This window comes from Paramisgurnus dabryanus, chromosome 6, assembly GCF_030506205.2.
Source record: "Paramisgurnus dabryanus chromosome 6, PD_genome_1.1, whole genome shotgun sequence".
Lineage (NCBI taxonomy): Eukaryota > Metazoa > Chordata > Actinopteri > Cypriniformes > Cobitidae > Paramisgurnus > Paramisgurnus dabryanus.
In genome coordinates, this window is record NC_133342.1 from 44240336 (window position 1) to 44253830 (window position 13495).

General features: G+C 46.6%; 16 non-coding genes across 16 annotated transcripts; 9 read left to right on the forward strand and 7 right to left on the reverse strand.

Moving 5' to 3' along the window:
• Positions 1–1055: 1055 nt before the first annotated feature.
• Positions 1056–1167, reverse strand: trnal-caa (transfer RNA leucine (anticodon CAA)). Its single transcript has 2 exons — positions 1130–1167; positions 1056–1101 (listed from the first exon to the last, which is right to left on the reverse strand). It is a non-coding gene; the product is annotated as a tRNA-Leu (tRNA).
• Positions 1168–1311: 144 nt separating this feature from the next.
• trnar-ccu (transfer RNA arginine (anticodon CCU)) lies at positions 1312–1384 on the forward strand. The gene has a single exon. It is a non-coding gene; the product is annotated as a tRNA-Arg (tRNA).
• A 1475-nt stretch (positions 1385–2859) lies between these two features.
• On the reverse strand, positions 2860–2971 carry trnal-caa (transfer RNA leucine (anticodon CAA)). Its single transcript has 2 exons — positions 2934–2971; positions 2860–2905 (listed from the first exon to the last, which is right to left on the reverse strand). It is a non-coding gene; the product is annotated as a tRNA-Leu (tRNA).
• A 144-nt stretch (positions 2972–3115) lies between these two features.
• Positions 3116–3188, forward strand: trnar-ccu (transfer RNA arginine (anticodon CCU)). Its single transcript has one exon. It is a non-coding gene; the product is annotated as a tRNA-Arg (tRNA).
• Positions 3189–3194: 6 nt separating this feature from the next.
• trnal-caa (transfer RNA leucine (anticodon CAA)) lies at positions 3195–3266 on the forward strand. The gene has a single exon. It is a non-coding gene; the product is annotated as a tRNA-Leu (tRNA).
• Positions 3267–4664: 1398 nt separating this feature from the next.
• trnal-caa (transfer RNA leucine (anticodon CAA)) lies at positions 4665–4776 on the reverse strand. Its single transcript has 2 exons — positions 4739–4776; positions 4665–4710 (listed from the first exon to the last, which is right to left on the reverse strand). It is a non-coding gene; the product is annotated as a tRNA-Leu (tRNA).
• A 144-nt stretch (positions 4777–4920) lies between these two features.
• Positions 4921–4993, forward strand: trnar-ccu (transfer RNA arginine (anticodon CCU)). Its single transcript has one exon. It is a non-coding gene; the product is annotated as a tRNA-Arg (tRNA).
• A 1476-nt stretch (positions 4994–6469) lies between these two features.
• Positions 6470–6581, reverse strand: trnal-caa (transfer RNA leucine (anticodon CAA)). The gene is made up of 2 exons: positions 6544–6581; positions 6470–6515 (listed from the first exon to the last, which is right to left on the reverse strand). It is a non-coding gene; the product is annotated as a tRNA-Leu (tRNA).
• A 144-nt stretch (positions 6582–6725) lies between these two features.
• Positions 6726–6798, forward strand: trnar-ccu (transfer RNA arginine (anticodon CCU)). The gene has a single exon. It is a non-coding gene; the product is annotated as a tRNA-Arg (tRNA).
• A 1476-nt stretch (positions 6799–8274) lies between these two features.
• On the reverse strand, positions 8275–8386 carry trnal-caa (transfer RNA leucine (anticodon CAA)). The gene is made up of 2 exons: positions 8349–8386; positions 8275–8320 (listed from the first exon to the last, which is right to left on the reverse strand). It is a non-coding gene; the product is annotated as a tRNA-Leu (tRNA).
• A 144-nt stretch (positions 8387–8530) lies between these two features.
• On the forward strand, positions 8531–8603 carry trnar-ccu (transfer RNA arginine (anticodon CCU)). Its single transcript has one exon. It is a non-coding gene; the product is annotated as a tRNA-Arg (tRNA).
• Positions 8604–10080: 1477 nt separating this feature from the next.
• Positions 10081–10192, reverse strand: trnal-caa (transfer RNA leucine (anticodon CAA)). Its single transcript has 2 exons — positions 10155–10192; positions 10081–10126 (listed from the first exon to the last, which is right to left on the reverse strand). It is a non-coding gene; the product is annotated as a tRNA-Leu (tRNA).
• Positions 10193–10336: 144 nt separating this feature from the next.
• On the forward strand, positions 10337–10409 carry trnar-ccu (transfer RNA arginine (anticodon CCU)). The gene has a single exon. It is a non-coding gene; the product is annotated as a tRNA-Arg (tRNA).
• Positions 10410–11884: 1475 nt separating this feature from the next.
• trnal-caa (transfer RNA leucine (anticodon CAA)) lies at positions 11885–11995 on the reverse strand. The gene is made up of 2 exons: positions 11958–11995; positions 11885–11930 (listed from the first exon to the last, which is right to left on the reverse strand). It is a non-coding gene; the product is annotated as a tRNA-Leu (tRNA).
• A 144-nt stretch (positions 11996–12139) lies between these two features.
• trnar-ccu (transfer RNA arginine (anticodon CCU)) lies at positions 12140–12212 on the forward strand. The gene has a single exon. It is a non-coding gene; the product is annotated as a tRNA-Arg (tRNA).
• Positions 12213–12218: 6 nt separating this feature from the next.
• trnal-caa (transfer RNA leucine (anticodon CAA)) lies at positions 12219–12290 on the forward strand. Its single transcript has one exon. It is a non-coding gene; the product is annotated as a tRNA-Leu (tRNA).
• The last annotated feature ends 1205 nt before the right edge of the window (positions 12291–13495 follow it).

The following is a 13495-nucleotide window of genomic DNA, read 5'->3' on the forward strand; positions in this document are numbered from 1 at the left end:
AACATTACATCATTACACCACGTGTCCTCGTCATTGGAAAGGCAGCTGTACCTTATTTCTTAATTACGAGTTTTTCAAGACACCTGAATCCTTGGCATGATGCCAAAATTCTACATCAGTGTGGCCTTCTTAGCTAGGGACGCTAGGTGGAGTCGTGCCCTGGAGCGTGTAAGCAGAGTGGCGCAGCGGAAGCGTGCTGGGCCCATAACCCAGAGGTCGATGGATCGAAACCATCCTCTGCTAGCAGTCCTTTAGTTAAAAGCCTGCATGGCTCTGAGAAAACGCTGACAAGACATTACTTCGTTTCACCATGAGTCCTCATCTTTGGAAAGGCGGCTGTACTTTTTTTCTTAATTACAAGCCTATTCAAGACTCCTGGTGACTCATTTATGAAGCGCGCGTAGGCACAGATTTGATCGTAAAGTGTGCGTCCCCCAAAATTTACGGCAAAGTCCATATTTCTTCAAACTGTCTTTGACGTGGAAAAGTGCCTAGCGCCATGTCAGGGCCTGAGCAGGCGCAGGCGCTATTGCTTGTCAGATTGCTGTAGGTATTTGGAAATATAAGCCATTTTTGCTGCTCTTAAAGGATTTAAACATTGACAGGCGCTCTTTTATATGTCAGTGGCATTAAAAAGGCATCGATTATAATTCCGCAAGTGTTCAGCTGCGCACAATTTCAAGCTCATTTACGATTTACAGATTTAAGGTCAGAAAATGAGGCCTACGCGTGCTTTCTATGGGTACCTTCGTTTTATTAATAACAAGTGTGCGCTTTTGAGAAAGGGGCCTGATCATCAATGCCATGGATGTGGCACATTTCTAGGAGAGAGTATAAAAATTGGCACATTCAGATCCACCCATTGCCTACGTGATGTTAATGAAAGAATTAATTCAGAGCATGTTGTGGGAAATGAGATTCGTTCCTAGGAGAAAGTTTGAAATTGGCCCTTTCAGATGTTCCAATTGATGACAGTGCTTACATTTGAAAACTTGTTGTGAATGAGATTTGCACCAGAACTATGATAGTTTCATCATGCCTCGCCAAAAACCTTCTGTCAGAAGTGGGATTTGAACCCACGCCTCCATTGGGAGACCAGAAACCTCACAAACTGAGAAGGTCGGACAACCTTGAGTCTGGCGCCTTAGACCGCTCGGCCATTCTGACACGGCTCATACATCCTAAAACTGATGTTACCGTGTCCAAAGTCATGTCAGTTCTCTGTTCTCCCAACATGTCATGCAATCCATTGTAGCATGTCTGTGTTTGTTGATGTTCCAACAGAACATGGTCCATGATCGTCACCCCAAAGCCCCAGTGGCCTAATGGATAAGGCACTGGCCTCCTAAGCCAGGGATTGTGGGTTCGAGTCCCATCTGGGGTGCCCTTCAGCAGAGTGGCGCAGCGGAAGCGTGCTGGGCCCATAACCCAGAGGTCGATGGATCGAAACCATCCTCTGCTAAGAGCCCTTTTCTTGAAGGCTTGCATGGCTCTGGCTCTAGGAAAAGGCTGGCAGAATGTTATCCAGTTTTCACCATAATTGGAAAGGCAGCTGTTCTTTATTTCTTAATTGCAAGTTTATTCAAGACACCTGAATCATTGGCATGGTGCCAACAGTCTACATCAGAGTGGCCTGCTTTGCCAGGGCCTGTAGGTTGAGTCGTGTCCGGGCTGTGCTCAAGCAGAGTGGCGCAGCGGAAGCGTGCTGGGCCCATAACCCAGAGGTCGATGGATCGAAACCATCCTCTGCTAGGTGTACTTTTATTAAAAGCCTGCATGGCTCCGGCTCTGAGAAAACGCTGACAAAACATTACATCATTACACCACGTGTCCTCGTCATTGGAAAGGCAGCTGTACCTTATTTCTTAATTACGAGTTTTTCAAGACACCTGAATCCTTGGCATGATGCCAAAATTCTACATCAGTGTGGCCTTCTTAGCTAGGGACGCTAGGTGGAGTCGTGCCCTGCAGCGTGTAAGCAGAGTGGCGCAGCGGAAGCGTGCTGGGCCCATAACCCAGAGGTCGATGGATCGAAACCATCCTCTGCTAGCAGTCCTTTAGTTAAAAGCCTGCATGGCTCTGAGAAAACGCTGACAAGACATTACTTCATTTCACCATGAGTCCTCATCTTTGGAAAGGCAGCTGTACTTTTTTTCTTAATTACAAGCCTATTCAAGAGTCCTGGTGACTCATTTATGAAGCGCGCGTAGGCACAGATTTGATCGTAAAGTGTGCGTCCCCCAAAATCTACGGCAAAGTCCATATTTCTTAAAACTGTCTTTGACGTGGAAAAGTGCCTAGCGCCATGTCAGGGCCTGAGCAGGCGCAGGCGCTATTGCTTGTCAGATTGCTGTAGGTATTTGGAAATATAAGCCATTTTTGCTGCTCTTAAAGGATTTAAACATTGACAGGCGCTCTTTTATATGTCAGTGGCATTAAAAAGGCATCGATTATAATTCCGCAAGTGTTCAGCTGCGCACAGTTTCAAGCTCATTTACGATTTACAGATTTAAGGTCAGAAAATGAGGCCTACGCGTGCTTTCTATGGGTACCTTAGTTTTATTAATAACAACTGTGCGCTTTGAGAAAGGGGCCTGATCATCAATGCCATGGATGTGGCACATTTCTAGGAGAGAGTATGAAATTGGCACATTCAGATCCACCCATTGCCTATGTGATGTTAATGAAAGAATTAATTCAGAGCATGTTGTGGGAAATGAGATTCGTTCCTAGGAGAAAGTTTGAAATTGGCCCTTTCAGATGTTCCAATTGATGACAGTGCTTACATTTGAAAACTTGTTGTGAATGAGATTTGCACCAGAACTATGATAGTTTCATCATGCCTCGCCAAAAACCTTCTATCAGAAGTGGGATTTGAACCCACGCCTCCATTGGGAGACCAGAAACCTCACAAACTGAGAAGGTCTGACAACCTTGAGTCTGGCGCCTTAGACCGCTCGGCCATTCTGACACGGCTCATACATTCTAAAACTGATGTTACCGTGTCCAAAGTCATGTCAGTTCTCTGTTCTCCCAACATGTCATGCAATCCATTGTAGCATGTCTGTGTTTGTTGATGTTCCAACAGAACATGGTCCATGATCGTCACCCCAAAGCCTCAGTGGCCTAATGGATAAGGCACTGGCCTCCTAAGCCAGGGATTGTGGGTTCGAGTCCCATCTGGGGTGCGCTTCAGCAGAGTGGCGCAGCGGAAGCGTGCTGGGCCCAAAACTCAGAGGTCGATGGATCGAAACCATCCTCTGCTAAGAGCCCTTTTCTTGAAGGCTTGCATGGCTCTGGCTCTGAGAAAAGGCTGGCAGAATGTTATCCCGTTTTCACCATAATTGGAAAGGCAGCTGTTCTTTATTTCTTAATTGCAAGTTTATTCAAGACACCTGAATCATTGGCATGGTGCCAACAGTCTACATCAGAGTGGCCTGCTTTGCCAGGGCCTGTAGGTTGAGTCGTGTCCGGGCTGTGCTCGAGCAGAGTGGCGCAGCGGAAGCGTGCTGGGCCCATAACCCAGAGGTCGATGGATCGAAACCATCCTCTGCTAGGTGTACTTTTATTAAAAGCCTGCATGGCTCCGGCTCTGAGAAAACGCTGACAAAACATTACGTCGTTACACCACGTGTCCTCGTTATTGGAAAGGCAGCTGTACCTTATTTCTTAATTACGAGTTTTTCAAGACACCTGAATCCTTGGCATGATGCCAAAATTCTACATCAGTGTGGCCTTCTTAGCTAGGGACGCTAGGTGGAGTCGTGCCCTGGAGCGTGTAAGCAGAGTGGCGCAGCGGAAGCGTGCTGGGCCCATAACCCAGAGGTCGATGGATCGAAACCATCCTCTGCTAGCAGTCCTTTAGTTAAAAGCCTGCATGGCTCTGAGAAAACGCTGACAAGACATTACTTCGTTTCACCATGAGTCCTCATCTTTGGAAAGGCGGCTGTACTTTTTTTCTTAATTACAAGCCTATTCAAGACTCCTGGTGACTCATTTATGAAGCGCGCGTAGGCACAGATTTGATCGTAAAGTGTGCGTCCCCCAAAATCTACGGCAAAGTCCATATTTCTTAAAACTGTCTTTGACGTGGAAAAGTGCCTAGCGCCATGTCAGGGCCTGAGCAGGCGCACGCGCTATTGCTTGTCAGATTGCTGTAGGTATTTGGAAATATAAGCCATTTTTGCTGCTCTTAAAGGATTTAAACATTGACAGGCGCTCTTTTATATGTCAGTGGCATTAAAAAGGCATCGATTATAATTCCGCAAGTGTTCAGCTGCGCACAATTTCAAGCTCATTTACGATTTACAGATTTAAGGTCAGAAAATGAGGCCTACGCGTGCTTTTTATGGGTACCTTCGTTTTATTAATAACAAGTGTGCGCTTTTGAGAAAGGGGCCTGATCATCAATGCCATGGATGTGGCACATTTCTAGGAGAGAGTATGAAATTGGCACATTCAGATCCACCCATTGCCTACGTGATGTTAATGAAAGAATTAATTCAGAGCATGTTGTGGGAAATGAGATTCGTTCCTAGGAGAAAGTTTGAAATTGGCCCTTTCAGATGTTCCAATTGATGACAGTGCTTACATTTGAAAACTTGTTGTGAATGAGATTTGCACCAGAACTATGATAGTTTCATCATGCCTCGCCAAAAACCTTCTGTCAGAAGTGGGATTTGAACCCACGCCTCCATTGGGAGACCAGAAACCTCACAAACTGAGAAGGTCGGACAACCTTGAGTCTGGCGCCTTAGACCGCTCGGCCATTCTGACAAGGCTCATACATCCTAAAACTGATGTTACCGTGTCCAAAGTCATGTCAGTTCTCTGTTCTCCCAACATGTCATGCAATCCATTGTAGCATGTCTGTGTTTGTTGATGTTCCAACAGAACATGGTCCATGATCGTCACCCCAAAGCCCCAGTGGCCTAATGGATAAGGCACTGGCCTCCTAAGCCAGGGATTGTGGGTTCGAGTCCCATCTGGGGTGCGCTTCAGCAGAGTGGCGCAGCGGAAGCGTGCTGGGCCCATAACCCAGAGGTCGATGGATCGAAACCATCCTCTGCTAAGAGCCCTTTTCTTGAAGGCTTGCATGGCTCTGGCTCTGAGAAAAGGCTGGCAGAATGTTATCCCGTTTTCACCATAATTGGAAAGGCAGCTGTTCTTTATTTCTTAATTGCAAGTTTATTCAAGACACCTGAATCATTGGCATGGTGCCAACAGTCTACATCAGAGTGGCCTGCTTTGCCAGGGCCTGTAGGTTGAGTCGTGTCCGGGCTGTGCTCGAGCAGAGAGGCGCAGCGGAAGCGTGCTGGGCCCATAACCCAGAGGTCGATGGATCGAAACCATCCTCTGCTAGGTGTACTTTTATTAAAAGCCTGCATGGCTCCGGCTCTGAGAAAACGCTGACAAAACATTACGTCGTTACACCACGTGTCCTCGTCATTGGAAAGGCAGCTGTACCTTATTTCTTAATTACGAGTTTTTCAAGACACCTGAATCCTTGGCATTATGCCAAAATTCTACATCAGTGTGGCCTTCTTAGCTAGGGACGCTAGGTGGAGTCGTGCCCTGGAGCATGTAAGCAGAGTGGCGCAGCGGAAGCGTGCTGGGCCCATAACCCAGAGGTCGATGGATCGAAACCATCCTCTGCTAGCAGTCCTTTAGTTAAAAGCCTGCATGGCTCTGAGAAAACGCTGACAAGACATTACTTCGTTTCACCATGAGTCCTCATCTTTGGAAAGGCGGCTGTACTTTTTTTCTTAATTACAAGCCTATTCAAGACTCCTGGTGACTCATTTATGAAGCGCGCGTAGGCACAGATTTGATCGTAAAGTGTGCGTCCCCCAAAATCTAAGGCAAAGTCCATATTTCTTAAAACTGTCTTTGACGTGGAAAAGTGCCTAGCGCCATGTCAGGGCCTGAGCAGGCGCACGCGCTATTGCTTGTCAGATTGCTGTAGGTATTTGGAAATATAAGCCATTTTTGCTGCTCTTAAAGGATTTAAACATTGACAGGCGCTCTTTTATATGTCAGTGGCATTAAAAAGGCATCGATTATAATTCCGCAAGTGTTCAGCTGCGCACAATTTCAAGCTCATTTACGATTTACAGATTTAAGGTCAGAAAATGAGGCCTACGCGTGCTTTCTATGGGTACCTTCGTTTTATTAATAACAAGTGTGCGCTTTTGAGAAAGGGGCCTGATCATCAATGCCATGGATGTGGCACATTTCTAGGAGAGAGTATGAAATTGGCACATTCAGATCCACCCATTGCCTACGTGATGTTAATGAAAGAATTAATTCAGAGCATGTTGTGGGAAATGAGATTCGTTCCTAGGAGAAAGTTTGAAATTGGCCCTTTCAGATGTTCCAATTGATGACAGTGCTTACATTTGAAAACTTGTTGTGAATGAGATTTGCACCAGAACTATGATAGTTTCATCATGCCTCTACAAAAACCTTCTGTCAGAAGTGGGATTTGAACCCACGCCTCCATTGGGAGACCAGAAACCTCACAAACTGAGAAGGTCGGACAACCTTGAGTCTGGCGCCTTAGACCGCTCGGCCATTCTGACACGGCTCATACATCCTAAAACTGATGTTACCGTATCCAAAGTCATGTCAGTTCTCTGTTCTCCCAACATGTCATGCAATCCATTGTAGCATGTCTGTGTTTGTTGATGTTCCAACAGAACATGGTCCATGATCGTCACCCCAAAGCCTCAGTGGCCTAATGGATAAGGCACTGGCCTCCTAAGCCAGGGATTGTGGGTTCGAGTCCCATCTGGGGTGCGCTTCAGCAGAGTGGCGCAGCGGAAGCGTGCTGGGCCAATAACCCAGAGGTCGATGGATCGAAACCATCCTCTGCTAAGAGCCCTTTTCTTGAAGGCTTGCATGGCTCTGGCTCTGAGAAAAGGCTGGCAGAATGTTATCCCGTTTTCACCATAATTGGAAAGGCAGCTGTTCTTTATTTCTTAATTGCAAGTTTATTCAAGACACCTGAATCATTGGCATGGTGCCAACAGTCTACATCAGAGTGGCCTGCTTTGCCAGGGCCTGTAGGTTGAGTCGTGTCCGGGCTGTGCTCGAGCAGAGTGGCGCAGCGAAAGCGTGCTGGGCCCATAACCCAGAGGTCGATGGATCGAAACCATCCTCTGCTAGGTGTACTTTTATTAAAAGCCTGCATGGCTCCGGCTCTGAGAAAACGCTGACAAAACATTACGTCGTTACACCACGTGTCCTCGTCATTGGAAAGGCAGCTGTACCTTATTTCTTAATTACGAGTTTTTCAAGACACCTGAATCCTTGGCATTATGCCAAAATTCTACATCAGTGTGGCCTTCTTAGCTAGGGACGCTAGGTGGAGTCGTGCCCTGGAGCATGTAAGCAGAGTGGCGCAGCGGAAGCGTGCTGGGCCCATAACCCAGAGGTCGATGGATCGAAACCATACTCTGCTAGCAGTCCTTTAGTTAAAAGCCTGCATGGCTCTGAGAAAACGCTGACAAGACATTACTTCGTTTCACCATGAGTCCTCATCTTTGGAAAGGCGGCTGTACTTTTTTTCTTAATTACAAGCCTATTCAAGACTCCTGGTGACTCATTTATGAAGCGCGCGTAGGCACAGATTTGATCGTAAAGTGTGCGTCCCCCAAAATCTACGGCAAAGTCCATATTTCTTAAAACTGTCTTTGACGTGGAAAAGTGTCTAGCGCCATGTCAGGGCCTGAGCAGGCGCACGCGCTATTGCTTGTCAGATTGCTGTAGGTATTTGGAAATATAAGCCTTTTTTGCTGCTCTTAAAGGATTTAAACATTGACAGGCGCTCTTTTATATGTCAGTGGCATTAAAAAGGCATCGATTATAATTCCGCAAGTGTTCAGCTGCGCACAATTTCAAGCTCATTTACGATTTACAGATTTAAGGTCAGAAAATGAGGCCTACGCGTGCTTTCTATGGGTACCTTCGTTTTATTAATAACAAGTGTGCGCTTTTGAGAAAGGGGCCTGATCATCAATGCCATGGATGTGGCACATTTCTAGGAGAGAGTATGAAATTGGCACATTCAGATCCACCCATTGCCTACGTGATGTTAATGAAAGAATTAATTCAGAGCATGTTGTGGGAAATGAGATTCGTTCCTAGGAGAAAGTTTGAAATTGGCCCTTTCAGATGTTCCAATTGATGACAGTGCTTACATTTGAAAACTTGTTGTGAATGAGATTTGCACCAGAACTATGATAGTTTCATCATGCCTCGCCAAAAACCTTCTGTCAGAAGTGGGATTTGAACCCACGCCTCCATTGGGAGACCAGAAACCTCACAAACTGAGAAGGTCGGACAACCTTGAGTCTGGCGCCTTAGACCGCTCGGCCATTCTGACACGGCTCATACATCCTAAAACTGATGTTACCGTGTCCAAAGTCATGTCAGTTCTCTGTTCTCCCAACATGTCATGCAATCCATTGTAGCATGTCTGTGTTTGTTGATGTTCCAACAGAACATGGTCCATGATCGTCACCCCAAAGCCCCAGTGGCCTAATGGATAAGGCACTGGCCTCCTAAGCCAGGGATTGTGGGTTCGAGTCCCATCTGGGGTGCCCTTCAGCAGAGTGGCGCAGCGGAAGCGTGCTGGGCCCATAACCCAGAGGTCGATGGATCGAAACCATCCTCTGCTAAGAGCCCTTTTCTTGAAGGCTTGCATGGCTCTGGCTCTAGGAAAAGGCTGGCAGAATGTTATCCAGTTTTCACCATAATTGGAAAGGCAGCTGTTCTTTATTTCTTAATTGCAAGTTTATTCAAGACACCTGAATCATTGGCATGGTGCCAACAGTCTACATCAGAGTGGCCTGCTTTGCCAGGGCCTGTAGGTTGAGTCGTGTCCGGGCTGTGCTCAAGCAGAGTGGCGCAGCGGAAGCGTGCTGGGCCCATAACCCAGAGGTCGATGGATCGAAACCATCCTCTGCTAGGTGTACTTTTATTAAAAGCCTGCATGGCTCCGGCTCTGAGAAAACGCTGACAAAACATTACATCATTACACCACGTGTCCTCGTCATTGGAAAGGCAGCTGTACCTTATTTCTTAATTACGAGTTTTTCAAGACACCTGAATCCTTGGCATGATGCCAAAATTCTACATCAGTGTGGCCTTCTTAGCTAGGGACGCTAGGTGGAGTCGTGCCCTGGAGCGTGTAAGCAGAGTGGCGCAGCGGAAGCGTGCTGGGCCCATAACCCAGAGGTCGATGGATCGAAACCATCCTCTGCTAGCAGTCCTTTAGTTAAAAGCCTGCATGGCTCTGAGAAAACGCTGACAAGACATTACTTCGTTTCACCATGAGTCCTCATCTTTGGAAAGGCGGCTGTACTTTTTTTCTTAATTACAAGCCTATTCAAGACTCCTGGTGACTCATTTATGAAGCGCGCGTAGGCACAGATTTGATCGTAAAGTGTGCGTCCCCCAAAATTTACGGCAAAGTCCATATTTCTTCAAACTGTCTTTGACGTGGAAAAGTGCCTAGCGCCATGTCAGGGCCTGAGCAGGCGCAGGCGCTATTGCTTGTCAGATTGCTGTAGGTATTTGGAAATATAAGCCATTTTTGCTGCTCTTAAAGGATTTAAACATTGACAGGCGCTCTTTTATATGTCAGTGGCATTAAAAAGGCATCGATTATAATTCCGCAAGTGTTCAGCTGCGCACAATTTCAAGCTCATTTACGATTTACAGATTTAAGGTCAGAAAATGAGGCCTACGCGTGCTTTCTATGGGTACCTTCGTTTTATTAATAACAAGTGTGCGCTGTTGAGAAAGGGGCCTGATCATCAATGCCATGGATGTGGCACATTTCTAGGAGAGAGTATAAAAATTGGCACATTCAGATCCACCCATTGCCTACGTGATGTTAATGAAAGAATTAATTCAGAGCATGTTGTGGGAAATGAGATTCGTTCCTAGGAGAAAGTTTGAAATTGGCCCTTTCAGATGTTCCAATTGATGACAGTGCTTACATTTGAAAACTTGTTGTGAATGAGATTTGCACCAGAACTATGATAGTTTCATCATGCCTCGCCAAAAACCTTCTGTCAGAAGTGGGATTTGAACCCACGCCTCCATTGGGAGACCAGAAACCTCACAAACTGAGAAGGTCGGACAACCTTGAGTCTGGCGCCTTAGACCGCTCGGCCATTCTGACACGGCTCATACATCCTAAAACTGATGTTACCGTGTCCAAAGTCATGTCAGTTCTCTGTTCTCCCAACATGTCATGCAATCCATTGTAGCATGTCTGTGTTTGTTGATGTTCCAACAGAACATGGTCCATGATCGTCACCCCAAAGCCCCAGTGGCCTAATGGATAAGGCACTGGCCTCCTAAGCCAGGGATTGTGGGTTCGAGTCCCATCTGGGGTGCCCTTCAGCAGAGTGGCGCAGCGGAAGCGTGCTGGGCCCATAACCCAGAGGTCGATGGATCGAAACCATCCTCTGCTAAGAGCCCTTTTCTTGAAGGCTTGCATGGCTCTGGCTCTAGGAAAAGGCTGGCAGAATGTTATCCAGTTTTCACCATAATTGGAAAGGCAGCTGTTCTTTATTTCTTAATTGCAAGTTTATTCAAGACACCTGAATCATTGGCATGGTGCCAACAGTCTACATCAGAGTGGCCTGCTTTGCCAGGGCCTGTAGGTTGAGTCGTGTCCGGGCTGTGCTCAAGCAGAGTGGCGCAGCGGAAGCGTGCTGGGCCCATAACCCAGAGGTCGATGGATCGAAACCATCCTCTGCTAGGTGTACTTTTATTAAAAGCCTGCATGGCTCCGGCTCTGAGAAAACGCTGACAAAACATTACATCATTACACCACGTGTCCTCGTCATTGGAAAGGCAGCTGTACCTTATTTCTTAATTACGAGTTTTTCAAGACACCTGAATCCTTGGCATGATGCCAAAATTCTACATCAGTGTGGCCTTCTTAGCTAGGGACGCTAGGTGGAGTCGTGCCCTGCAGCGTGTAAGCAGAGTGGCGCAGCGGAAGCGTGCTGGGCCCATAACCCAGAGGTCGATGGATCGAAACCATCCTCTGCTAGCAGTCCTTTAGTTAAAAGCCTGCATGGCTCTGAGAAAACGCTGACAAGCCATTACTTCATTTCACCATGAGTCCTCATCTTTGGAAAGGCAGCTGTACTTTTTTTCTTAATTACAAGCCTATTCAAGAGTCCTGGTGACTCATTTATGAAGCGCGCGTAGGCACAGATTTGATCGTAAAGTGTGCGTCCCCCAAAATCTACGGCAAAGTCCATATTTCTTAAAACTGTCTTTGACGTGGAAAAGTGCCTAGCGCCATGTCAGGGCCTGAGCAGGCGCAGGCGCTATTGCTTGTCAGATTGCTGTAGGTATTTGGAAATATAAGCCATTTTTGCTGCTCTTAAAGGATTTAAACATTGACAGGCGCTCTTTTATATGTCAGTGGCATTAAAAAGGCATCGATTATAATTCCGCAAGTGTTCAGCTGCGCACAGTTTCAAGCTCATTTACGATTTACAGATTTAAGGTCAGAAAATGAGGCCTACGCGTGCTTTCTATGGGTACCTTAGTTTTATTAATAACAACTGTGCGCTTTGAGAAAGGGGCCTGATCATCAATGCCATGGATGTGGCACATTTCTAGGAGAGAGTATGAAATTGGCACATTCAGATCCACCCATTGCCTATGTGATGTTAATGAAAGAATTAATTCAGAGCATGTTGTGGGAAATGAGATTCGTTCCTAGGAGAAAGTTTGAAATTGGCCCTTTCAGATGTTCCAATTGATGACAGTGCTTACATTTGAAAACTTGTTGTGAATGAGATTTGCACCAGAACTATGATAGTTTCATCATGCCTCGCCAAAAACCTTCTGTCAGAAGTGGGATTTGAACCCACGCCTCCATTGGGAGACCAGAAACCTCACAAACTGAGAAGGTCGACAACCTTGAGTCTGGCGCCTTAGACCGCTCGGCCATTCTGACACGGCTCATACATTCTAAAACTGATGTTACCGTGTCCAAAGTCATGTCAGTTCTCTGTTCTCCCAACATGTCATGCAATCCATTGTAGCATGTCTGTGTTTGTTGATGTTCCAACAGAACATGGTCCATGATCGTCACCCCAAAGCCTCAGTGGCCTAATGGATAAGGCACTGGCCTCCTAAGCCAGGGATTGTGGGTTCGAGTCCCATCTGGGGTGCGCTTCAGCAGAGTGGCGCAGCGGAAGCGTGCTGGGCCCAAAACTCAGAGGTCGATGGATCGAAACCATCCTCTGCTAAGAGCCCTTTTCTTGAAGGCTTGCATGGCTCTGGCTCTGAGAAAAGGCTGGCAGAATGTTATCCCGTTTTCACCATAATTGGAAAGGCAGCTGTTCTTTATTTCTTAATTGCAAGTTTATTCAAGACACCTGAATCATTGGCATGGTGCCAACAGTCTACATCAGAGTGGCCTGCTTTGCCAGGGCCTGTAGGTTGAGTCGTGTCCGGGCTGTGCTCGAGCAGAGTGGCGCAGCGGAAGCGTGCTGGGCCCATAACCCAGAGGTCGATGGATCGAAACCATCCTCTGCTAGGTGTACTTTTATTAAAAGCCTGCATGGCTCCGGCTCTGAGAAAACGCTGACAAAACATTACGTCGTTACACCACGTGTCCTCGTTATTGGAAAGGCAGCTGTACCTTATTTCTTAATTACGAGTTTTTCAAGACACCTGAATCCTTGGCATGATGCCAAAATTCTACATCAGTGTGGCCTTCTTAGCTAGGGACGCTAGGTGGAGTCGTGCCCTGGAGCGTGTAAGCAGAGTGGCGCAGCGGAAGCGTGCTGGGCCCATAACCCAGAGGTCGATGGATCGAAACCATCCTCTGCTAGCAGTCCTTTAGTTAAAAGCCTGCATGGCTCTGAGAAAACGCTGACAAGACATTACTTCGTTTCACCATGAGTCCTCATCTTTGGAAAGGCGGCTGTACTTTTTTTCTTAATTACAAGCCTATTCAAGACTCCTGGTGACTCATTTATGAAGCGCGCGTAGGCACAGATTTGATCGTAAAGTGTGCGTCCCCCAAAATCTACGGCAAAGTCCATATTTCTTAAAACTGTCTTTGACGTGGAAAAGTGCCTAGCGCCATGTCAGGGCCTGAGCAGGCGCACGCGCTATTGCTTGTCAGATTGCTGTAGGTATTTGGAAATATAAGCCATTTTTGCTGCTCTTAAAGGATTTAAACATTGACAGGCGCTCTTTTATATGTCAGTGGCATTAAAAAGGCATCGATTATAATTCCGCAAGTGTTCAGCTGCGCACAATTTCAAGCTCATTTACGATTTACAGATTTAAGGTCAGAAAATGAGGCCTACGCGTGCTTTTTATGGGTACCTTCGTTTTATTAATAACAAGTGTGCGCTTTTGAGAAAGGGGCCTGATCATCAATGCCATGGATGTGGCACATTTCTAGGAGAGAGTATGAAATTGGCACATTCAGATCCACCCA